Raw genomic sequence first — 26,670 nt, forward strand, 5'->3', positions numbered from 1 at the left:
GAAGTCTGGTTTAAAGATAATCTTGATCCCTAAAATTAATAAGTGTGTTGGCAAAATAACCTGTGCAACGCAAACTACTTATAACCTACAATAAAGGATCAGTTTCTTTCGATCTTAAAAGACATACTAAGAAACGGCTTAATGATTTTATTAGGTAAATTTTGTGCGCCTAAACATTATGCCTTCCACTAAAGAAAAGCTACTGTAATAAAGTAACAGTGAAGTGTGAGAGTTGGTAAAGGTTTTAGTGCCTAAGTCTCAGCATAAAAAAAAACACTATTAATGTATGAACATTAAATAAAGTGACGAAATGACTTAGCAAATGGGAGTCCTCAGTCTCTGGTCAGTCAGACCCTCCTCTTTCAATCTGCTTCCACGGTGGTTTTTTCTGTTACAAAGTGAATGGCTACTGATAAGAATACAATAAAAGAAATGGAATAATGCAGCTTTGATCAAAGTAAAAACATTAAACGCAAAAACTACCGACGTTCTAACAGTAACGAGCGCCAAAGCGAGAGGAGTTTTGTCTCTGCACTCTCAGCCCTGATCCCAAAATAAACTTCCCAAAAATGTTAACTGAAGGAAAGAGTGGACGTACAGGGGAAAGACCGGAACGCCAAAACGTGTCCTGTTCACAGGCAAGCACGTCTTACCTCTCAAAAACACCTACTCTGAGTGGCAGAAACGGATACAAATTTTGCCAATCTGGGAGAGCAGCTATCTCGCAAATCTGCCTGAAGCCGGTCCCGGAACACAGAGCAGAATGCAAAAAACGTCTGCAGAGCTGCTCGGCACACCTAGGGGACAATAAACTACTCCCCGCTGCCGCTCCCGGCGAGCGAACCCAGGAAGGGCCGAAACCCCGTGCCAGGGACGGCGGCCTCCCCGCAGGCTGTGCCACGTCTCCAGGCCGGGCTGGGCCGGGCTAAGGTCCGCGGGCGCCGGCCGCCGGTCCCGCTCCGACCGCCAGCGCGCCGGAAGGCGGGGCCAAGCGGCAGCCGCAGGGGCGCCGACCCGGTCCGCGCCCCGAGGGAAGGGCCGGAACCAGACCCGCGACCCGCACCGGCAGGGGCTGCTCGCTCGGCCAAGGCCCCCGCGCCCCGGCCGCACCCTGCAGGCCCGCACCCTGCACCCACCGGCGCTCGGGAGTCCGGGACCGCCGCGCTCCGACGCGAGCCTAACCATCCCGCGGCGCCGGCCGGCGGCCCGCCCACCTCACAGGGACTGCGCCCGCCGGCGCCCGCATCCCGTCCCGCCGCCCGCACGGACCCGCGTCGCTGCCAGGCTGACGCTCACCTGGGGGCCCGACAGAGTGTCTGCGTGGCAGGTGAAAAGTGCGGGACAGGAAGTTCGGGGCGCTCAGACTACCGCTCCGAGAACACCACGAAGACGCCGGCCGGACCTCGCCGCCGCGCGTCCCCGCCTCCAAAATGGCCACCGGAGGCGCACGCCCCTGCGGCTGCCACGTCGACCGCGCACGCTCCGCCCCGGCCCCTGGGAGCCCCGGCTCGCGCCGCCCCGCCCTCGCCCCGCCCTCGCCCCGCCCCCGCGCCGCCCCCGCGCCGCCCCCTGGGAGCCTGGTCTGGCCCCGCCCCCTCGCGCCGCGCCGCCCCGCCCCGCCCGCTGGGAGCCCAGTCTGGTCCCGCCCATCCCGGAAGGCGGGTTCCTCCCGTCCGAGAACCTCCGAGGTGCTGCTGCCCGCGGACCCGGCGCTGGCCGAGTCCGAAAGCACTTCCCGGAGCAAGGTCATGCTGCCTCCCCACTGCACAGCCCTGCACACGGGAACGGCACTCCCCTCAGCTGTGCGGTGGCCGCCCACGGAAAGGAGAGGAGCCAGCCAAGGTCTTCTGGTCTAATCCCCACCTGGCAGGCAAGACCCCGCTTCACTACCTGGGGACTTGCAGATGTGCAGAGGTTTCCAGATGACAGCAGTTGCCTACGGAGACACAAAAAGCGGGCGGGGAAAGGGCAGCAGCTACTGTTACTTCTTTGCCATCGACAGTACGTGTACATTCTTTTTTCTATTTAATTGAAAAACAGAAGGCAGAAGTTACCTTTCTAACCCTACGTGCTGCATTTAAAACAGTACTTGAAACAGTATGTACTCAATAACGTACGTTATTAAGTAAGTGAATGGTGTGCAATAGAGGAAAATAAGGAATTTGCATTGAGAAGCCTGGGTTTGTTGGGTGCCTGGGTGGCTCGGTCGGTTAAGCGCCTACCTTGGGCCGAGGTCATGATCCCAGGGTCCTGAAATGAAGCCCGACCTCAGGCTCCCTGCCCATAGGAGAGTCTGTTTCTCCTTCTTCCTCTGCCACTTCCCCTGCTTGTGCTCTCTTCTCTTTCTCTCTCTCTCAAATAAATTTTAAAAATCTTAAAAAAAAAAAAAATAACAAGTCTGAGTTTGGCTCTGAGACTAAAAGTCAAAATGAAAAGTATGAAAGCACCTTTTAAACCATTGAGTGTTGAACACGTGAAAAATTGTTTTTGTTGCTTCCAAATTCTTTTAGGAATCCACTTACAGTTTTCACATTAATGGATCTCTTGGACTTGACAGGTGTGAGCATTCTATAATGCCTCACTAAAAAGTTGATAGTATTTAACTATGCCCTGACTTCGAATCTTCCTTTGCAACTGCAATGGGTTGTTCCTTTGGGTGGTGACTCTTATCCTATCCATAGAGAATGTGTGTGGGTGGTTATCTAGGTTACTTTTCTGAAAGTTCTCTTTGGGTGGGGCTGAAAGTAGTCGCTATCTCCATCCTCTTTGGTCGACACCCTTAATAGCTATAAGGTCTATTTTCTTCATTCAGTCAACAAATATTTATTAGTGGCTGCAATGTACTGAGCATTAATACTGGAAATGTAGAATGAACAAGACAGACAAGGTCCTGACGCTTAGGAGGCTTTCATTTTCTCAGGAGAGGGAGAGGCTGTGGACAGGAAAACAGACTGTTTAGGATGGGCACTTTCAGGAAAATCAATAAACCGATCTGTTATAGACAGTAATAGGCCACTTTGGATAGGATGGATAAGCAAGGCTTCTGTGAGGTGGTGAGATTTGAGCAGAGGCCTGTGATTATCTGGCTAGAAGGAAGGACACACAAAGTCTCTAAGGGAGGGTGCTTGGCACCTTTGCAGAACAAGGAAACTGAGACTGGGTGGTAAGAAATGAGGTCAGAGAGAGAGCAGGGCCAGATCATATCTGCTGGCCTTGCTGGCCTCAGTAAGACCTTTAGGTTATAGTCTGAGAGAAATGGGAAAAAGAAAGTTTTGAGAGGATGACGGACAAGATTTGATTTCTGTGTTAAATCACTCTCTGATTGTTCTGACTGTAGGGGCATTAAGGAATAACACAGGATGGCCAGTAATGCCCCGTTGGTGGCTTGAGTAGCTAATTGGGAGGGGAGAAGGGTGGTGCATGGTCTAGATATTTTTTTAAAGATTTTATTTATTCATTCATAAGAGACAAGGAGAGAGAGGTAGAAACATAGGTAGAGGGAGAAGTAGGCTCTCCGCAGGGAGCCTGATGTGGGACTCCATCCCAGGACCCCAGGATCACAACCTGAGCAAAAGGCAGACACCCACCACTGAGCCACCCAGGTGCCCCAGTCTAGATATATTTTGAGGATTGAGTTGTCATGATTTACTGATGGACTGAACATGAGCTGTGTCAGTTTCCTTAGATTGCCCAATAAATCACCACGACTGGTTAGATAAGAACAAGTCATTTTTTCTCTCACAGTTGTAGAGGCCAGAAGTCCAAAATCAAGGGTCTGCAGGAATTCTCCAAGGACTTTGGGAGAAATCCACCCTGTCTCTCTCATTTCTGGTAGATCCAGATGTTCCTTGGCTTGTACCTGCACAACTCCAATGTGTTGGACTCATCTCCACATGCCTTGTCTCTAGTATCTCTGTGTCTCAAACCTCCCTCAACCTTTCTAAGCATACCTACCATTGCATTTAGGGTCCATCCTAAATCTGGAATGATCTCATTTCAAGATCTTTGGGGGTCTAAACCCAATTCCCAAATAAGCTCATCTATGCAAGTTCCAGGTAAATGTGTCTTTTGGGGAGGCCACTATGCTGCCTGCTACATGTGCCATGAGAAAGAGGAGTCAACAAAATAAGCAAGATTATCACCTTGAACTGAATTTAAAACATTATATGTTTTGCTTACCACTTTTACATTTAAACTTCAAAAGAACTTTGTGTGGCAGGTAGTAGTATTGTTCCCATGTAAGAAATTAGGAGGGGCGCCTGGGTGGCTTAGTGGGTTAAGCATCTGCCTTCAGCTCAGGTCATGATCTCAGGGTCCTGGGATCCAGCCCCCATCTTGCTGTACCATCAAGCCTCCCTACTCAGTGGGGAGTTTGCTTCTCTCCCTCCCTCTGCCCTGACCTGCCGTTTGCTGTTCTTGCTCTCTCTCATTAAAATAAATAAAATCTTAAAAAAAAAATAAAAAAGGAAACTAAGGCTCTGAGAATTGTGTGTAGATCTGGAGCTGAAAGCCAGAATTCTTTAGCTGTACCCCAACTGCTTGTCTACCTTGAGCAGTAAGAAAATGTGGGGGTAGTAAGAAAAATGTGGTCTTAGATGGAGAGCAATGAGGGGCATTGACAGGAAATTGCAGCCTAATGAGAAAAAAAGATCTGCTTAGTTTTTTTGGTTACTGCTAACAGATCTCACCAAGTTTTTCCTTATACGCAGTCCCTCATATATAAGACAGTCCATTTTTGAGCAACGAGAGATTCAGTGTTATGGTGACATTTTGATTTTATCACACACGGGCCAAAAACTATTTTCCCACATGAGATGGGGCTTTTTCCCAGCTCATTTTAAAGTCTATTCTTACGTATTCTCCAAACAGTCCATAATATGTGCAATATTCATATGAATACTGAAGCACATATTTTGAAGGGGGAAGGAGAAGAGGCTGGGACTCTGGGCATCTGCAGCATTATCAGGAGTAAATGCAGAACTGAACCTGGTCAGAAATACCATGGGCTCTGTTGAGAAAATAAATGGTCCATGAGCTACACAACCACAGAAGACACTTTAGCAGATATATCAAGGGTATTGGCCAAGCCACAGAGACTGGGAGCTCACACCCATGCAAACAGGATATATAAGTTCTTCCAGCGACTAGGAAAAAGAAGTGTTGACTCGAACATTGCATAGGGCATAGTTGCTAAACAATTATTCATTGTTTAACTGGAATTCAAATTTAGAAGCCAAGGAAGGTGTGACTTAGAGTCTGCAAGGCAATTAGGTCTATATATATTAGGACATAAGTCTTGGTACAAGACAACCTGGATCGGAATCCTGGCTCTAGCACGTACTAGGTCAACAGCTAGTGTTGGGCATGTCATTTGACATGCCTTGATTTCTTCACCTATAAATTGAGAACTTATATTAATACCCATCTTGTAGTTTCTTGCTTGAGGATTTAATGACTTCACATGTGTGAAGAGCTAGCAACCATGAACAGTGCCCAACCTAGTTTTCTCTATGTTAGCACTCATTCTTTGACTTATAAATTGCCTAAATATTCATCTGACAATGACTTTTAAATAAAAAAGGATTTTACATAGGTGAGCTTGAATTGTAATTTCCAAATAAAGGTTTGATATGCTTGCTTGTTTATTGTCAACTAAAAAGGTCCTTTAGTTGTAAGGAGGGTGGTTCTGCCTCTCAGTTTGCCCAGGACACTCCCAATTTAGGACTGCTGTCCTAGTATAGTTATTTCAAGTTCCCTCCTTCGGTTCTCAAAAGTATTCCAGTTTGGGCTGATGGTCTTATGGTCATTGTGGTTATAGAGATATTAGGAAGTTATCCTTCTTAGCCCTTCTTGTACAGGTGAGTTGCAGTGTGAACATTTTAATACCTGCCTCTCAAACATACATATGTAATCCTTGTTACTTGAGTCCATTTCTATTTGCTATGAAGGAGAATTAGCTTCTCTTCCTTTTTTTTTTTTAAGATTTTATTTATTTATTTGAAAGAGACAATGAGAGATAGCATGCACACAAGAGAGAGAGCATGAGCAGGGGAAGCAGAAAGGAGTGGGGGAGAGGGAAAGGGAAAAGCAGACTCCCAGTTGAGCAGGGAGCCCAACATGGGGCTTGATCCCAGGACCCCGGGAGCATGACTTGAGCCAAAGGTAGATGCTTAACTGACTGAGCCACCCAGGTGCCCCTCTAACTTCTCTTTCTCAAATATATATTTATAAAGACATTCTACAACTCATTGTCTGAATGATAAAATTGTAAGAATTCAAATTTACTTTCTAGATACTTTACTCTTTCTGAATCTTCCTCCATATTCCCCAACCACCAGCTGCACACATCTGCCCCCCAAAACCCATATGCCTTAGCTTCTCTCAGTCCCTCTACATGAAATGTTTTTTTTTTCCTTTTCTACCTTCTACCAATAGGTACACCTTATTGTTTAAGGACCTGCTCCAAGTTTTCTTCCATCATGAAAACTTTCACACTGCACATTTGTTGGCTATACACATCTATAGCCCCTCTTTGTTTATGAGCTCCTTGATGTAATATAACTTGATGTAATAACTTTGTTTTTAAAATTGCAATACAATCAAATTTTTAGAGTACTCTATGAACATTTTATCGAATTGATTTGAATTTCCAGTGAAGACTGATGTATATAGTATACATAGTGCAAAAAGTCTTCATAATCCTTTTTCTCCCCTAGCTATGATTTTATGAAAACTAATCCTGTAGGAAACAGAACAAATATGCCTCCTTTGGAAAAGGAGAAATTTCATTTTGAACAAGGAACCATACAACCAAAATAGTTCTCTGCCCAAGGAAACACTGTTAATATGCAATAACATATTACAAAGGACTTAAAAATTTTTTCTAGACTTTTATGTTTTTGCAAAGTTAAAAGTTTGCATAACTTCAACCCACAGCTCCCAGTGCAAAACAACTCCTAAATATTTATATCTTATAGTAGTGTTTCTCAAGTCTTCGAATTCATAGAACACTTTTTCCCTTTAGGTTTTCTATCAGTTTAGAAAAGAATAGGAAGCATAACACAAATGTTCTTACAAGCACCTTCATTTTCAAACAATGTTTAAGGCTGACTAGTTGCATCCATTCCCTTGGGCAATTCAGGATTTCTCCTAGGCTTAGAAGTGGAATTTGGGGAAGAGAGCCCAGGAGACAAACAAGTCCAATACCTTTCATTCACATATCAGCCCAACTGCTTGTGGGCAGGGGTTCCATGGCCTTCTTCCTGGGGTCTCACAGAACTGCTTCAGAGCAGGTCATCAGGATGAAGCAGAAAACACACAGGATTGGGTATCTAGTACTAGCGCTAATTAACGATGCAGTTGTGGAGTTACCTTCTCTGAACTTTCATTTCCTCCCCTGACAAGTGAAGGATAGCTGAGAGATTTCTGCAGCAGATGTTAATTATAGTTGGCTTCCTAACCAGACAAGCAAAGAAAACACTAAGGCATTTGTACATAACCAACACAGACGGAAAATCCTAGATGAAGTCTTTGAACATGGAATTGAGCATGAGGATGATATACACTGTGATTAAGTAGGCTTTTTTCCCCAGGAAAGGTAGGGTGGTTCCACTTCAGAAAAATGTTTAACCTGATAAAGGGCATCAACAGAATCACACGGCAAATATCATATTAATGACAAGGTATTGAAAGCATTTCTCTTAGCCAGGAGCAATGTAAAAGGAGATAAAAGTTTCCATCATGACAGTGAAAAATGCAAAACTTTCTTATTTGAAATAAAAATTCCTGTTGAAATGATCCAACATTCAGTCCTTGGGCCTCTTTGCCAAGCTGCTAGTGACTCCCTTAGCCCATTATCCTAATGATTCCTGCATTTATATTTCCAGCCATAACATTACTCCTGAATTCCGCAACTATTCAATAGCTTTACTTTGGTGTCTAGTCAGGAGACTAATTAAAACTCTAAACGTTTGGGGAAAAAAAAACCAAAACAATACCATGTTCCATTTGCATTCCCTTAGTCGGCAAATGGCAACTCTCCTTTTCCAGTCACTTTTATAAAACACACTTTGGATCTCAGTCAACATCCACAATGATAAGTCATGTGGATAGACTCTGCCCCTGATACACCATAAGGAAAATGGTGCTTTTCTCTCCCAAACCTGTCATCCGGGTGTAATCATGAGAACAGAGATGAATTCTATGATGTATCTGACCAGTGTTCCTCCAAACTGCCAAGGTCATCCCCAGTGAGGAAAGTCTGAGAAATCCTCACAGCCAAGAGTCTAAGGAGACCAAACTACCAAATGCAATGTGGTGAGGGCACAAAACACCCCCATCCCCCCAATAAGAACAAGAAAAGGCTTTTTATTCAGGGCTTGAAGGAGTGTCAGCCACCACTGCTTGTGTTTTGGCAGAGACTCAAAGGCAAGCAGTGGGCTGGGAAAGCTTGAGAGTGGCAAGAGGGGAAGGCTTCAGGTCCACCCTGATTGCAGGCTGCTGGCAGGAAGAAGCTAGATTCTAACTAGAAGCACGGCATTTTCTGTGATCAGTTAGGGGTGTGTATTTGGCTTTCTCTGGTTGGCCCTAAATCAGAAGCTGTCAATTATTAATCCAACCGTGGCCACTTGGGGCTGATACTACAAGGGTGGCTGTTTGGCTTCCTGGGCAGGTTGCTACAGGGTCAGAGGTCTATCTATATATACGGCCTGGCCACAGTCCATGTGTACATACAGTCTCTCAGTGGTATCCTGGTTGAGATCCTGGAACTGAAAAGGACATGAGGTAAAAACCAAGGAAGTCTGAAGGCAAGGATGGACTCTAATTAATAATGGAGCAACAGTGGTTCATTCTCTGTAACATATGTGCCACACTGATGTGAGATGTTAAAAATAGAGGAAACCAGGGGTGGGGTATAAGGCAACTCTGTACTATCTTCTCAATCTTTCTGTGAGTCTAAAACTGGTGTGAAAAATAAAGTATATTTTTGAAAACCCATCACCTTGGGGAAATCCTCAACTCCTTGCCTTCTCTCACCCTCTATACCCAATCCTTGTCCTTAATCAGGATTTGACCACAGCCCCTTCATTCTGCTGCTGTCACTGTAGGCCTGACTTCATCATCTCTCACCTGGAAGTCTTCACTAGCACCCCACGGGGGCCACCTGCCTCCACCCCTGCCTCTAGGGCATTTTAACACTGAGCCACACAGTGGCTGACCCAGCTAGCAGGATCCAGCCACCAGAACTTCTCTGCATCACTGCCCACCAACCTTCCCCTTGCTCATCCACTCCCACACCAGCCTCCATGATGTTTCTCAAGTGCCAAAAATAACATGAACTAACTCCTGTGTTAGAAGGGATCAGGGTCAGTAGGGAAGGTGATATACCCAAAGCAGGCAAACACAGGGAAGAAAATTGGGGGTCTTCTAACAGCACAAAATGACATGGAGTCCACGACCCCTGGCACAGCAGCTACACGCTGCTGTGGAAACACCTTATCTTTTTCGTACAGCTTTTGGGATCAGAGGAATTTGCAGCTGGCAATCAGGAGATGCATCTTGGTGGTTTTGTGATTCAATCTATTTGTCATGCACCATTACTTTTACGGAATAGGCTGTTCCTTTTTGAGACTCTCTCTTCCTTGGATGCTGCACTAATTGCTTCTCCTACTCCCTCTGACTACTACTTCTGTCTTATACAATTTATTCTTTTAAGTTCCCCTGTCTTATTTGAGAAATACCTATTTCACATGCAGCTCATGCACTGGAGTCATTGAACAAAGGTTTAAATACCGGCTGTCACATTTTGTTCCTGCTATGCCCAGGCACACACTTAGAGGAGAGCCAACAGAAGGACTTCTCTCACATTCCAGCTATTGAGACAAGCAGGAAGCAGCACACAGTGGACAAATCTTCACTCTGGTTTGTAACATTCACTGTGTACCACCCATCAGGGCCCTCACTCCCTTCTTCCTCCTCTATTTACCTCCTGCCACCAATGCATTCCACTTTTAAAGACTGCGAATCCCATGTATACATTCCCTACTTATAGACAAGAGAAAGAATCTACTCTGAGAGTTTTAACAGAAACCCTCAGTTCTTTTTTTTTTAATTTTTAAAGATTTTATTTATCTTTTTGTCAGAGAGAGAGAGAGAGAGCACAAGTAGGCAGAGAGGCAGGCAGACAGAAAGATAGAAGCAGGCTCCCCACTGGGCAGGGAGCCTGACTTGGGGGCTTGATCCCAGGACCCTGAGATCATGACCTGAGCATAACGCAGACACTTAAACAACTGAGCCAGCCATGCACCCCAGAAACCCTCAGATCTGCATGTCTGTCTCTAATGCTTCTCTAAAACCTCAGTTCTCGTTTCTAACCACCTAGAAAGTTCACCATCTCAAATTCAGTAGGGTAAGAGATAAACTCATCAACTTATCCATGAAACTATTTTAAGATTTTGCCTTTTCAATTTCATTAATACTATCACTATTATCCAGTGCTCAGAAGTACTATTTGACAGCTCTCCCTCTTCCACCAACCATACTCATCAAGCCCCAGACCTGCTAGCACTTTGGATTGCTCTTGTGAAGCTCTGTGGGCCTGTAGGAAGCGAGGAAGACTTCCAAATGAGTCATGATGTCTAGGCTAAGATGATAGCAGTAGCACAGTAGGCTTGTGCTCAAATACCAATCCTACCTAAGTCAGCAGTTAGGTCTTTCCAGACTGCATCCTAGAAGCACAGCTCTCTCTTAATTAGTAAGCGTAAATCCAAATTTTCTTTCACATGTTAAGCACTTCTTGAAAGTTTGATTTGATTTGGTATTGTTTTCATAGGTAATAGATGGACACAGTACAAAAGTCAAAGGTCCGAAAAACTGCACAATAATAAGTTTCTCCCACAAGCCTGTTCTCCAACCTCCTAGCTCCCTTCCTCAGGGATGACCACTGCTCTGTATATCATAAACACACATGTACACATATTCTTTTTCTTGGGTTTTTTACACAACTGGAAATATTATACCTCAGTGCTGAGGGTATGTGTGTGTGTGTGTGTTTGTGTATAAAATACCACATCTCTCTCTCTCTCTACACACGCACACACACACACACACATATACACTTGCACACACATAGATAGATCTCAGAGCTCATCTGCTATCACTTTGTTTACAACCACTTCATTTAATTTTTTTTTTTTTTTTTATTCATAGAGATGCAGAGAGAGAGAGAGGCAGAGACACAGGCAGAGGGAGAAGCAGGCTCCATGCTGGGAGCCCGATGTGGGACTGGATCCTGGGTCTCCAGGATCAGGCCCTGGGCTGAAGGTGGCGCTAAACCACTGAGCCACCTGGGCTGCCCCTATATTTGGAATTTTGATAAATACTTCCAAATTTCTCTGCGCTGGAAACTTACTAGTTTATACTCTCACTACCTCAGTATGACACCTGCTTTTCTACCTCTTCTCCAAATACACTTTGTTATTAAATATTTGAGTCTTTGCTGCAATTGCCAAGTGGAAAAGGCATCTCGTTGCATTTATCTTATGAAGAGTGAGACTGAGCATTTTATGCGATTAGAAGTCATTGTATTTCCTTTGAAATGATCTTTATATTACATTATATTATTGATTTTTAAAAATAGTTTATAGGAGGTTTTTGGGCAATAAAAATTAGATTTATGCCAAATATATTAAAAGTATTCTGTTTTCTTTGTAGTTTAGATTTTGACTTTGTGGGATTTTTATGTACGTGTGTTGCCATGTAGAAACTTCTGCTCTTTCTAGAGTCAAAGTTATTAGCTTTTTACAGCCGATTCATATCTATTACAATAAAAGATGACATTTTCACTGGAATCCTATTACATAAATAGATTGTGTTAGAGGAAATTGACATCTTTATAATGCTTTGTCTTCTTATCCAATAGTCTTCTTTATGCCCCAATAGGATTCAATTGTTTACAAAATAAAGAACTTTAGCATTTCTTAACTTTTTCTTAGGTATTTTACCTTTTTTTCTCATTGTTGCCAATAGTCTTTTCTTCTCCTGCATTTCCTAATTGCGTATTACTTGTATACAGCAAGGCTAGTTATTCTATCATATCAATTTTGTAACCATTCACCTTATAGAACTGGCTTGCTTCCAACAGCCGATGAATTGATTTGCTTTTATGTACTTATCCTTTACCATATTTACACCTTTTATTTATTTCTCTCATCTAACTTCCTTAAATTAACTAAGATTTTGTGTCCTACAAGTTTGCCCATTAACTCCAATATTTTACAGATGTGTGAAAATAACACAAAGACATGATAACTAAATTCCATGCAAAGCCAGTATACCTATTACTTTCATTATTTATATATTCCGTAGACAAACACTTCTTCCTTTGCTATGTCATGAACTGTGATGCGGGAATTAAAATATTCAATACCTTTGGTCTCTATTTCCTTTTGTGTTTCCTGTAATTTTTGCTTTAATTATTCTGCTACAAGGTTATTTGACACCTAAGTGTCCATAATGGTGAGATCACCAAAATGGATTGTACCATTTACCGTTTTCTTCACATTTGCCTAATAGGCAGGCCTTTGGTCATTCTTTAATTTTCAATTTTTAGAAGTTATTTTATTTTAGACAGATCTCTTGAATTTGGAAATATGATTAAATTTTGTTTTATTATTCAAATATTGATTTTTCTTTCAATGAGCTAATCAACTTACTTTTATTTATATGACATGTATGTTTAGTTTTTGATATATTTTTATAATATTTTTATACTGCCTATAATGTATTTGTGTGTATTATCTGATAATTTAGAAAGCTCAGGTTTTTATTCTAATGATTACCTTCATAATTACTACTTTATGCAATATATTTGACTCCCTGTAAAGCACCTATGGAAAATGAGACCAGAATATACCCATGGCCATTACTTATTGCTACCCACCCATTTTATGGGTATTATATTTATGGGTTATATATTTATGGCAGTATCTACCCTTATGTTTTAATTTTTTTCTTATTTATTTTAAAGATTTTAAAAATAATTTATTTGAGAGAAAGAGACAGAGCACGATTGGGGTTGGGACGGGGCAGAGGGAGAGGGAGAAGCAGACTCTGCTGAGCAGGAAGCATGATGTGGGGCTCCATCCCAGGACCCTGAGATCATGACCTGAGCCAAAGGCATACACTCAACTGACTGAGCCACCCTGGTGCCTCATCTACCCTTATGTTTTTAAACCAAACACCCATGTTATTTGATTTATTGGTTTAAAATAGTTCCCAAGAGCCTTCTTCATCTTCCAGGCTGTATCGCCAATCTTAAACCGTTACCTCATTTGAGAGACAAAACCAGATACTAGGACAAGCCAGAAACCCAGTCCCTGCAGCAGAAAATCTGACAGGGCAAATGCAAAAATAAGTAGCTATTGGCAAAATCGAGATCTTATAGTTTCAGAAATCTGGAAAAAGAGGAGCAAGGAAGCATCAAGGCAAGCAACACTTTTCAGTTGTATTTGGAGAGGCAAAATAAAATGGACTTTGCTTTTAACACTATTCATGAAAACGGAGTAGTCTGTAATGTTTGTCAAGTGGGAAGCTGTGAAGGAGGTCAGGGAAGGAACGTTTATGTTCTGAACGTGGGGTTTTGGCTGCCACTATCTATAGAAGAGAGGGTGCTTCTTGCTATAAAGCTCAACCCTATAATTGAAGATTAAGAGGTAAAATGGGCTTTGCTTCTTTACAGTGTCAAAGGTCGATCTCCTTGTTAGATCATCTCTTGCAACTTTAACTGTACTTTTGATTCTGCACTGCACTGCATCTGGCAAGTACTTGCACCATCTTGTCCTCTAACATTTACTGTCAAGTATTCACATCCACAAAGAAAAGGAGAGCTAGAGCAGTTAGTAAAGGTGTAGTACCTGATGTATACCAGGTTCTTTCTGGAGCTTTTTAGATGTCAGCTAGCTCAACCCCCCCCCCCCCAACGTTTTTATGTTTATATTCTGAGAAAAACGAACCTTTGAAATGTAAGAGCCAAAGCCCACACAAATTATAAATCATAGGATTCAAATTTTTGCCAGATTTCAAAGCTCTCTCTCTTTTCTCATTTTTAATTATTACTCTCTATTTTGGAGCAGTTTTAGTTTACAGTAAAATTGAGTAGAAAGTACAGAGAGAGAGTTCCATACACCACCCCCAACCAAAGTTTCTCCATTTTAACATTTTGCACGAATGTAGTATATTTGTTACAAGTGACAAACCGGTACTGATGATATAATTTTACTGTCTTAAGATCCGCCAGTGGTCCACCTGTTCATCCATGCCTCTTTTTCCCTGACTCCATGGCAACCATTAACCTTTTTTAATGACTCCATAGTTTTGCCTTTTCCAGAATGCCATACAGTTAGAATCATAATCGTATTTTTTTTTATTTTTATTTATTTATGATAGTCACAGAGAGAGAGAGAGAGAGGCAGAGACACAGGTAGAGGGAGAAGCAGGCTCCGTGCACCGGGAGCCCGATGTGGGATTCGATCCCGGGTCTCCAGGATCGCGCCCTGGGCCAAAGGCAGGCGCCAAACCGCTGCGCCACCCAGGGATCCCTCATAATCATATTTAGCCTTTTAAGACTGGTTCCTTTTACTTAGTATTGTGCATTTCAGTTCTTCCTTGTCTTCTCATGGCTCAATGGCTCATGGCTCATTTCTTTTTATCACTGAATTATATCCTGTTGTATGGGTGCACCACAGTTTGCTTATATATTCACCTACTGAAGAATACCTTAGCTGCTTCCAAGTGTTGACAACTATGAAAAATGAGGCTATAACCATGCACTTTTGTGTGGATGAAAGTTTGCAACTCATTTGGGTAAATACTGTGATGGTTGAATTATAAGGCAAGAGCATGTTTAGCTCTGTAGGAAACTACCAAACTGTCTTCCAAACTGGTTGTGCCATTTTGCTGTCCCACCAGTAAGGGATCAGAATTGTTGTTCTTGCACATCCATGTCAGCATTTAGTGGTGTTGGTGTTGTGGACTTTAGCCATTCTATGAGGTATGTTGTGGTGTCTAATGGATGCTTTAATTTGCAATTCCCTAATAACATGTGATGTTGAGCGTCTTTCCATTTGCTTATTTTTCTATCTGTATATCTTCTTTGGTGATGTGTCTGTTCAGATCTTTTGGTAATTAAAAAAAAAGATTTTATTTATTTATTCATGAGAGAGGGGGTGAGGTGCAGGGGGAGAGAGAGAGGCGGACTCCTCACTGAGCAGGGAGCTCAATGTGAGGATCCATCCCAGAACCCTGGGATCACGACCTGAGCCAAAGGAAGACAGCCACCCAGGCACTCCTCTTTTGGCAATTTTAAATATCAGGTTGATTGTTCTCTCATTCTTAATTTTAAGACTTAGATTTTTAAGGGGTGATTTTGGTCTTCCAGGAATTGTTCTACACTACCTAGGTTATCAAGGTTGTGGGCATAGAGTTGTTCCTAATATTCGTTTATTATCCTTTTAATATCCTGAGATTGCAGTGATAACCTTTATTTCATTTCTGACATTAGCAGTTGTGTCTTCTCTCTTTCACTCTTAGCCTTGCTAGAAGTTTATCATTTTATTGATTTTGTCAAGGAAACAACTTTTGGTTTCATTAATGTTCTCTATTAATTTCTTGATTTCAATTTTATTGATTTCTGTCCTCATTTTAATTTTCATTTTCATCTAGTTCAACGTATTTTAAAAGTCTCTTAAGATTTCTTTGTCCCTGTGTTAGAACTGTGCTGCTTGATCTCAAGCATAGTGAGACTTTACAGCTTTCTTTCTGTTATTGATTTACTGATTTTGAGTTTAATTTCATTGAAGGCTGAGAACATACATTTTATTATTTCTCTTCTTTTGAATCAGTTAAAGTGACTTCTGTGGCCCAGAATGTGGTCAGTCTTGGTACATATTCCGCATGAGCTCAAGAAGAATATGTATTCTGCTGCTGAAGTATTCTATAAATGTCAATTAAATTCATTTGATTGATGTTGCCTTTCAGTTCAACTAGATCCTTGATGATTTCCTGCCTGCTGGATGTACCAATTACTGATAGAGGGATGTTGAAGTCACTAATTTTAATAATGGATTCATTTATTCCTCCTTGCAGTTCTATCAGTTTTTGCCTTATGTATTTTGATGCTCTGTTGGTAGTTGCACACAGTAAAACTGTTATATCTCCTTGATGAAGTGACCTTTCCTTTTTCAGAGATTTTATTTATTTGAGAGAGAGAGAATGAGCAGCGGCAAGAGGCAGAGGGAGAGGGAGAAGCAGACTCTCTGCTGAGCAGGAAGCCCAACACAGGGCTCAATCTCAGGACACTGGGATCATGACCTGGGCTGAAGGCAGACACTTAATTGACTCAGCCACCCAGGCACCACACAAAGTGATCTTTTCGTCACTTCTTTATCCCTGAATAATTTTTCTTGCTCCAAAGTCTGATTTCTCTGAAATTAATAGAGTTACTCTCACTTTTTAAATTACTATTAGCGGAGTATATCTTTTTCCATTCATTTACTTTTAATCTATATGTGCCTTTATATCAAAAGTGGGTTTCTTGTAGACAACATATAGTTGGGTTTTGTTTTTTTAAGCAGTCTGATAGTCTGCATCTTAAAGTGGTGTGTGTAGACCACTGATGTTTAGAGTGATTATTGCAATAAACTAACATCTACCATATTTTTTGCATTTTCTATTTATTGTCTTTTTTCTCTTCTACTCTTTTCCTGCCTTTTATAATTCCAACTATTTTATGATTCCATTTCTCTCCTCCTAGTATGTAAATTATACTTGAAATTTTTTTGTAATGGTTGTCCAAAAGTTACCAAGACATTTACAATCAAGTCTGCTTTAGAATAATATGGTACCACTCCACAAGTGATACTCATTCCTTATGACTGAGTATTCTCAAATCTTCCCTCCCCCCTTATGACATTTTTTTAAAAGACTTTTTATTTATTTATTTATTCATGAGAAACACAGAGAGGAGAGAGAAAGAGGCAGAGACACAGGCAGAGGGAGAAGCAGGCTCCATGCAGGGAGCCCGAGGTAGGACTCGATCCCGGGGTCTCCAGGATCACGCCCTGGGGCGAAGGTGGCGCTAAACTGCTGAGCCGTTAGGGCTGCCCTATGACATTGTTTTTATTAATTTCATTCTTCACAAGCTATAGTCATTGAATGCATTGGTGCTATTATAATTTTGAACAACCTGGTAACTGTTATGTCAATTAAGAATAAGTAAAAGACTACCTTCATATATTGCTTCTGTCATGTTCTTCCCTTCTCTATGTAGCTCTGTTTCTTACCTGTATCATTTTCTTTCTTTCTGAACGTCTTTTAACATTTCCTGCTATGCAGGCCTACAGTTACCAAATTCCCTCAATTTTTGGTTTTTGAGAAAGCCTTTATTTCTCTTTCACTTTTGAAGGTAACCTCATTGCACACAGAAATCTACATTGTGGGTTTCTCTTTTAGTGATTTAACCATTTCACATTAGTTTCTTTTTACACCTGCTTTCAGGTTGCCTTGAATATGTACAATTCTTATTTTTCTGTCCTAATTCCAGCTATTCATAGATTTTGGGCATTAACATGATCTTATGAACACTCTGCTTTACAATTTGATTATAGCCGCATTGTACACTTATTTGTCACAAACTTACTATTTCCTAGGTGCTGCTTCTAGCATTTTACCATGACTACATTCTTGTCATAACAACTCTCTGGAATAGAGATTATTATCATCCCCATTGTATAGCAGAGGTAATTGAGGCAGATAGAGACAAAGTTTCCCAGGGTAATGAGCATGTACTGCTGGCACCCAGGCTTCAACTAATTCCCTGGGTCCAGAGTGCTCTCATAATCTCTTGGTATGGTCAAGATATTGAAAATGGAAGCATAGCTGATCATGAAAACATTCACTATAAAATATCAATTTTCATCATCCTCTCAGCTTTTATCGCTTAAAAAAAAAAAGAACATCTCTCTCCACTAAACTATAAACTCTGTAAGTACAGGGACTTGCTTTATTGTTACAACTCAAAGGACTGGGTACTCAATAAATGATGATTCGAACCAAATGAGATCATGACAGTTTAGCAATAATTATATACCTTTTAAGAACATTAAAAGAACAATTTGACTTATTTATTAATGAAATGTGTACAAATTAAAAAACAACCTAGAATTGAGATAGACGAAAGTGTTGTTTAACAATAAATATTCATCAACATATACACATGGAGAAGATATTCTCTTCCTGTTGTAAGTAAGCTTGTTACTTTTCCTCAAGCACATAAAGACAGTATATCTAAACAGTATTAAGAGCCTCATCCAGTGCTTTCTAAATTCTCTAATGGTAATAATTTAATCTCTTAGTTTGAAAATATCTTTGTGGCATTTTTATAAATACCCACTAGGGGGCGAGATAATGTGTCTTGTAAGTATCTTGGATGAAAAGAATAGACTATTAGCACAACACCAGTGAGGTACCCTCAACTCTTTGCCACCATGGACACTCCATTTAAAGTGAAGCAGCTATCTGAATTCTTAAAAATTTAAATAAATCTTTTGTGAAATTTGATACTTAATTTGTCTTACTGTTTCTGGGAATATTCTTTTTGGGCCAGAAGAGGGAGCTCAAAGCTTTTTCTTTTCTGTCTTCAGCACTTAACTGCCTAGACTCTTCATCTTTAAGATCTTGTATTTTCCTAGATTTTTTAAAAAAGATCAACTGAAGCGCAGGCAGTGTGCCCTTATATGCCTACTTGGTTAAAAAAAATTAATTGCTGTTAAGGAATTACTTATAATAATATGAAGATATTATCTCAGTATCACAGTATTTTAAGAATAATTTACTTGTTTTTTTAAACATGCGAAAGATATATCACTTTAGGTATGCCTGGTTGACTCAGTCAGTGGAGCATGTGACTCTTGATCTTGGGGTTATGAGTTTGAGCCCCACTTTGGGTATAGAGATAACTTAAAATTTTAAACAAAAATGAAATAACTTGAGATTATTAAATGATATATTATTAATAATATTTTATAACATAAAATATATTTTATATATTATTTTATAACATGATAAATATATTATAAGTAAATGTAATAATTATAACATAAAATATACTTTAATATTTTGCAGTATAAAATATATTATAAATATAATATTAATTATTAAATATAATATTAATTATTATTATAGATGATTAATATTATAGATATTTAATAATTAATAATATATTATTACATACAATATTAAAATGAAAAAATAATGAATCATTTTTCAAAAAAGCACAAGGAGTATATACATGATCTAATATAATAAAATCTATAAGCAACATCCTACCAGCCATTTAGTAAAGGCTAAAATCTTTTTTGGGGTAAATTTTTTCCTAGTGTATATATATTTACCTTTTATTAAAATATTCCACTTCAATGTACAAGTACACAGGGATTTGCTTTGCAATTCTGTTCTAATTATTTTCTAATTTCATTATTCTTTAACAATGACATATTGAGAATTATTATGTCTTATATTTTCTTATGTATGTGGATTTTATTCATCTTCCTATTTGCCGATCTCTAATTTTATTGCACTGAGATAGAAGGATGTAATCCACATCATGTCAGTTTTTTGATGTTGAGTGTTGAGACTTGCATTGTGGGGTTTTTTTAAGGGTTTATATTGTGGGTGCAGGGTGCTGTAAGTATGTGACATAAGATGTGACTGCTTTTGTTGTCTTGATATTTGAGCAGAAGTCACATAGCTTGTCCACGTGCATCTTTGCTAGGCATTGTGAGAGAAGGAGAAACTGGTTTTACTACCTGTAGGTCATCACTCGTTTCCAGGGAGTGGAAGCTGGAAGGAGCTCCCACAGCTAGCTGTGACCAGCCTAGGGGATTGGTTATATGATGATAAAGGGTCAGAAAGGAAGCGTTTCCTTGGAGAGAGTAGGAGAGCCTCAGTGCTTGTCTCTCCATCCAGATGTGGTGCTAATGCTACTCTCATTTTAATCAGAGAGCACATTCTATTTTTTTTTTAATTTTTTTTTTTCAGAGAGCACATTCTAAAGAACCAAAGAGCTAGACATGTTCTCCCTAGAACTTGGGGACACAGTACCTGACTCATGAATCAATATTCAAAGATGAGGGTCTGGCTAGAGCATCCAGTTGAAGATGGAATGTACTTTCACAGTCTGCTAAGGCAGAAGCAGATGCATAATATCTATGCATAAAATCTTTCAAGATTTTGTAGACACTTGAATGACAAGAGCATGACTTTGGGGCATGAGGTGACTACAACAGAAGGATGAACTGTTAGAAGCTAATGGCCAAGCTGGGATTTAGAAATTGCCATTAATAAGGTTTTCTTATAAAAAAAAAATCCCAGAAAGGGAGATGGAACATGAAAGACTCCTAACTCTGGGAAGCGAACTGGGGGTGGTGGAAGGGGAGGTGGGCGGGGGGTGGGAGTGACTGGGTGATGGGCACTGAGGTGGGCACTTGACGGGATGAGCACTGGGTGTTATTCTATATGTTGGCAAATTGAACACCAATAAAAAATAAATTTATTAAAAAAAATCCCATAGAAGTGTCTTTTAAGAAAAAGAGCCAGAATTTAGGTGTGGCATATAGGAGCAAGCTTCATCCAAGACTGTAATTCTGTGGGCCTTCCGAGACTGTTCCTCTTTCCTTATTCCCATAATTATGCACCTCCTTCTCTCCCCCAATGGCCAAACAGACCTAGGAAGTGAGGAAGGGCATGTACAGAGAAAAGGAAAGAAACCAACATGTTTCTACTTCCCCAAGGAAGGCTTTTGAACCCATTGGTCATATTGCACCAGACTAGATATTTATTAAGTGACTAGAAGAGCTCAGCTTGTCAAGATCACATTTAGGAGGAAGTCCTTAGAGGTGGAAAGATTAGCTAGCTTCTCCTTGAACCTTACAGTAACCAGCTTGATAGCTCAATAAATCATATATAAAGACACAAATATATCTGCATCTTTATCCACTTCTATGTTTATATTATATCTTCACATATGCACATGCTCATTTATGTTCAGCCAAGGTTGTTAATTATGCTTTAAAAACATGTTATTCTTTGCCCAGCTTTGACATTTTTCACTTTTCCTTGAAAGTCTTTCAATTTTTCTTTGTATATTTGGGGCTACATAGTTAGGTTCATAAAGATTCAGAATTATGGTTTCCAGTCATATTATTTTATCCATATGTAAAAATTAGCATCCCTAATAAATCTTTTGCCTTATAGTCTATTTGGTTTGACATTAATTCAATGATAGTAACTTTCCTATGGTATTTTTTTTTTGGTGTATCTTTTTCCATCTTTGAAATGTCTACTTTCCTGCATTATTATGCTTTAAGTATATCTTTTAGATAGCATAGAGCAGGATTTTGTTTTTTTCATATATGACTCTGACTTTTATCTGACAAGTTTAATCTGTTTTATTATTTTTACTTATATTTTATATTTATTCTGTCATCTGACTTTGTGCTTTTATTTTTATGATTTTTAAAGTTTTTTCTTCTTTTTTTCAATTGGATTAATAAGGATTTCCATAATTCCCTTTTTCCACTTCACTGACTGCTCCCCACACTGACTTTATTCCCATGCTTTGTAGGTACACTTAATTGAAAAAGTTAATTTTCTTAAAATAATACAAGAAATGTAAAACCCAAAGCTCTTATGTTAAAGATTTATTATGTAAAAGGATAGGCTCAGCCTTCCTATTCATAAATCCCGCTCTCCTGAAGCATCTTTTTGGAATACTTTTAAGTCTTTCTTCTAGTAATGGCCATATCTCTAAATAACATTATTATGCCACTTTAAGATTTTTAATTTTAGACACTATCTATTAAGTTACTGCTATGGCTCTTTTCCTAGGATTTTCTCTTTACAATTATCCTAGTATTTTTATATTGGCTTTCCTGCCCTGAAGGTCCCCATGACTTCTTATTTCTTAGTTCACTCGTTTTGAGACAATACATTTTTCTTTTTTTTCTTTTTTAATTTATTCATGAGAGACACAGAGAGAGGCAGAGACATAGACAGAAGGAGAAGTAGGTGCCCTGTAAAAAGCCCAAGGCAGGATTCAATCCCAGGACGCCAGGATCACGACGTAAGCCAAAGGCAGACACTCAACCACTGAGCCACCGAGGTGTCCTACATCTTTCTATAACTAACTTACAAAGGAGGTGCCCAGGAGGCAAATTTTTCTCTGAACTTGTATGTCTGAAATATATATTATCCTACTTTCATATTTGATTATTTGGCCAGGTATTCCATATGGAATTCTAAATTGAAATTCATTTTCCCTTGGAAACTCAAAAACATTTTTACGTTGCATCTTACCTTCCAATATTTCTGTTGGGAGGTATAATATTATTCTCTCTCTGACTCTGTAATTTGTCCTGGAAGGCTTTGAGTTTTTCTCTTAGTATATGAGTCTGATATTTCATAGTGACACGCTTTCGTAAGAAACAATTTTTCCCCACTCATCCTACTGTGCACTCACTGGGGCATTTCTAGTCTGGATTCCCATGACTTTTTGTCCTCCAAGCTATCTGTATTATACCTTTGATATTTTCCTTTTCTAGGTTTTCTGTTCTCTCTTTCTAAACCCCCTATTATTTGGATGTTAGAGCTCTTTAATGGGTTTTTAAATTTTTCTTATCCTTTCTCTCCTTATGCCAACTTGTACTTTTTGTTCTACTTTCTGAACTACGTTTTGAACTTTGTATTCTGACTCTTCTATTATAATTTTTGTTTCTAGAATCCTGTTTTCCCTTTCCCAAGTTTTTTTATTCTCTGATTTTTCAAGAAAAATTCTTGTTCTTATTTCGAGGATGTCGTAACTTCTGTCTTTCATAGAATATAATGATAGTTACAATGAAAAATCTGCTTCATCTCCCAAGTTCCTTTTTTCCTCTTCATTCAATTATTTTTATTTCTTATGATAGGAGTTTCCCTTTAATGTGTAGCATTCATGATTTGTCTATTCATATTTAAGAACAAGGTCCTTAAAAGTGAACTAGATTTTCAATCACTCCGGTGTCCTCCCTAAATGATAGAGAATGCATGGTTCTGTTTTGTTCTTTTGGGTGGTTTAGTTCCATAAAGAGGAGTCTTTTGATCTTCCATCAGAGTGTCAGCCTGGCTTCCAGCATGCCAAGTGCCCGGGGAGCTGGCTGAGGACTGAGCTTGCAAGCCTTTACAGAACTGCCTATCCTTATGTTAGCCCGGGATCCACAATGCTACAACTTTTCTAGTCAAGTTTCTTCAGAGAATAAACTGTAGTTTCTGCTGCAGTGAGGGAAGGGGGTCACCTTGTTTGCAGCACAGAGGTGGTTTGAGGTTCAGATGTCTTTGTGCTATTCTTCGATCTATTCCCATGTAACCTATCCTCCAAAACCAATTTCAGCAAAACCTGCCACCCACTGCCACCCCCCGCCCCCGCTCTGCCTTTCATGATGCTGCCAGAGTCAGCTGCTTTCTTATGGGCTTCCCTCATTAGATCTCCTGAATTTCCATTTTCCCTGCTCTAAGACATTCTTCTAGTTCCTATACTTTATGTTGCCAGTCTTCTTCTTAAACACAAGGCTCTGTGCTATCACCCCCTCTGTTTTCCTTTTTCCTGTGGGGTTATTCCTTTCTTACTCATTTGTCACCATTTTAATGGGAGTGGGGGAATAAGTGGTCCTAAACATATATGTACAAACTAGCATGTTTATAAGAAATCTTACCTTTGGGGTACCTGGGTGGGTCAGTGGTAGGGCATCTGCCTTTGGGTCAGAGCATAATCCCAGGGTCCTGGGATGCAGTCCCTCATCGGACTCACTGCAGGGAGCCTGCTTCTTCCTCTGCCTATGTCTCTCTCTCTCTCTCTTTCTCTCTCTCTCTCTCATGAATAAATAAATAAAATTTTTAAAAAGGGAAATCCTGCTTTTACTTTTATATGCCTACTTGACTTCGAAAGGATACATTTATTCAAACAGATCTACCCTCTTCCTGAATAATAAAAGGTCCATATATGGACCTTTATTATTGGACTGTAGATGGCCCATGGTCCATGACTTCACCATACCACTTTGTCCATCTGCTGAGCTATTATGGCCTAGTATTTTGGGTTGATTTTAAAAATCCCACTAATTATATCATTTGTTGTGGCTGTTATGTTTAATTCCACATTAAAAAAAATTTTTTTTTATTTATTCATGATAGTCAGAGAGAGAGAGAGAGAGAGAGAGAGGCAGAGACACAGGCAGAGGGAGAAGCAGGCTCCATGCACCGGGAGCCCGACGTGGGACTCGATCCCGGGTCTCCAGGATCGCGCCCTGGGCCAAAGGCAGGCGCCAAACCGCTGCGCCACCCAGGGATCCCTAATTCCACATTTTAAAATATCCATGTTTTATCACTATTGATTCTAGGGCCCATTCCTTCATTTGGGTTCCCTGTTTTTTATTCCTGAATTACATCAGCGAGGAGCTGTGAGTAAAATGCCTCATTTGTTTATAATGTTTTATCTTTGCCCTCAGTTTTAGATGGTAGTTTATATCATGGTTTTGCATTCTAGATAATTATTCTCTGATTTCTATTTCAGATCTTGTTCTGCATTTGCTTGGGATCCATGAGAAGCAGCCACCAAGATGGGATGAGAATACAAGACAGACATTTACTGAGTGCAGTGACAATGAAGAAAAAAGGGAGATGCTGGAGGAAGGGATTTTGACAGCCTGTGATACAGGTCTTACCGCTGGGAAGGAGGAAGTGGTTGGATAAGAAGCGTCTTGAATGGACTGAGAAAGTCTCTGCTTAGACCAGTGAGAAGCATTGGCAAAAAGCAGAGTCTTGAGAATCACAGGACAAGGCTTGCCTTGGTTTCCCTAGTACACTCAGACCCCTCCTGGAACCAGGCTGTTGGAAGCATGGCCTCGGCATGATCAAAAGTAGTGGCAGAATCAGGGCAAAACAATTAGGCCACCCATCAATTACGCTCCCCTACGGCAGATCTGAGTGGCGCAATGTCATGGCTATCACAGATCCCTTGCTCAATGGTATATAAGCTACTGTTTAACCCTGACAATTTCAAGGACACTTTATTTCATTTCTAGAAATTTCATTTTATTCTTTCTGAAATCTTTTGTCTTCATATCTTGGTTTTCTGTATGAATTCCATTCCTTTGCTAATACCTTTACTTATTAAGGGCATGATTACCTTGCTCTCTCTTTTAGACTGCTTTATTACCTCAACTTCTTGGAGGTGTTGCTCTTCTGCTTACTGTGCTTACTGATTTTTACTCAGGGTGTATCATTTCTTTATGTTTTCAAATGCTTATTGTGAGCTCATCTTTAGTAGGGATTATTTTGTTGTTGATAATCCTAAGAGGTCTGGGTTGTAGAAATGACACCCCTGAATAGTATTAATTTTTTTTACAATATCTGACACTGTAGGGGTATCACTGGCCTCACAGTGATTTCATATCAAATTTTCACCTTGAAGATTATTTTACCGAGGCAGTTATTTTTCTGGAGACTTTTTTCCTGAGCGTTGCTCAGGGCATTCTTTATCATCATTGGTCCTGAAGATGTGTTTTTTCTAGTTTTCTTTCATGGTGGAGCAGCCCTTGCTAACTTCAGGCAGAATTCCAGCTCTTATTTTATGGGAGGCCAAAGCTTTGACTTCTGTTTTTGTGTTGTAATTAAGTCTTGAGCTTCAAGGTGTCTAAAACCTAATTGTGGGTCTGATATTGCACCTGTTGACCACAGCAGTATCTATCTCTACTGCCCCTTTGCCTTTCAAGCTACTCTTTTATTTTGACACCAGGATTACCCCTTCCCTCCCCAGTTTTTTTTCCTTTTGCAACATCAGTCATATATTTACATTATTTTTAAAAAAATTTTTCTCACCAAATCTTCAGATGTTTGTGGTAGAAAACATTCTATGTTAGCTCTGCCTGCCATGCTTTGGGAACTGGAGAAATCGTTCTTTGATTATTCCTTCTATCTGGAATGGTCTTTTGCATCTTTTATTTATAATTCTATGTTCTATTCATCCTTGGGTCTTGCTTCCCACACCCTACTCCTTCAGCCAGAAATAACCCCTCTCTCCTCTGAACAACAATACTACAGCATTTAATATCTGCCTTATGGCATAGCAGGGCCCTGTTCAATAATAATTTTTGGATTACCTACAATTTTGAGGAAAAGGGCATGTATCCACAAACATGTAATACAGTATTATCTATAAAATACAGTGTAGTGGGAAAAAATGCTACTTTGAGTGTTACATATCTAAATGCTTTAACTTCTTTTTGTTTCACTTATCTATAATATGAATTATCACACCTACTCTACTTTGAGTTGTAGGGAATAACATAAAAACTGTTTACATAGAAGGGCTTTATTAATTTCAGTGATTCATATAAATCTAAAATATGTTTTATTCCACACTACATCAATGTTTGCTGAATCAATAGAAAACATTTGAAAGGGTGTACTTTTATGATTTCATGGAAATGCAGTAAAGAACATTTGCGGAGGATGTGACTTGCATGTTAATTAAAATGAATATTTCATTTAAAGAGAAATAAACTTAATGACGAAAATAGCAAA

General features: G+C 40.0%; 1 protein-coding gene and 1 long non-coding RNA gene across 4 annotated transcripts in view; one reads left to right on the forward strand and one right to left on the reverse strand.

Annotated features, from left to right (window-relative positions):
• The window catches only part of PRRC1 (proline rich coiled-coil 1), a 48,131-nt gene extending 46,611 nt beyond the window's left edge, over positions 1-1,520 (reverse strand). The window contains exon 1 of one of the 3 annotated variants that reach the window (XM_025994990.2): positions 1,297-1,520. The gene's annotated coding sequence lies outside the window, so the exon portion shown is untranslated. Of the gene's footprint in view, positions 1-653; positions 972-1,296 lie in introns of those variants that run through there. The other 2 variants (XM_025994989.2, XM_072728651.1) reach the window with 2 other exon arrangements.
• A 113-nt stretch (positions 1,521-1,633) lies between these two features.
• On the forward strand, positions 1,634-26,670 carry LOC140594589 (uncharacterized). The gene is made up of 2 exons (XR_011995589.1): positions 1,634-2,001; positions 24,659-26,670. It is a non-coding gene; the product is annotated as an uncharacterized lncRNA (long non-coding RNA).

This window comes from Vulpes vulpes, chromosome 12 (assembly GCF_048418805.1).
Source record: "Vulpes vulpes isolate BD-2025 chromosome 12, VulVul3, whole genome shotgun sequence".
Lineage (NCBI taxonomy): Eukaryota > Metazoa > Chordata > Mammalia > Carnivora > Canidae > Vulpes > Vulpes vulpes.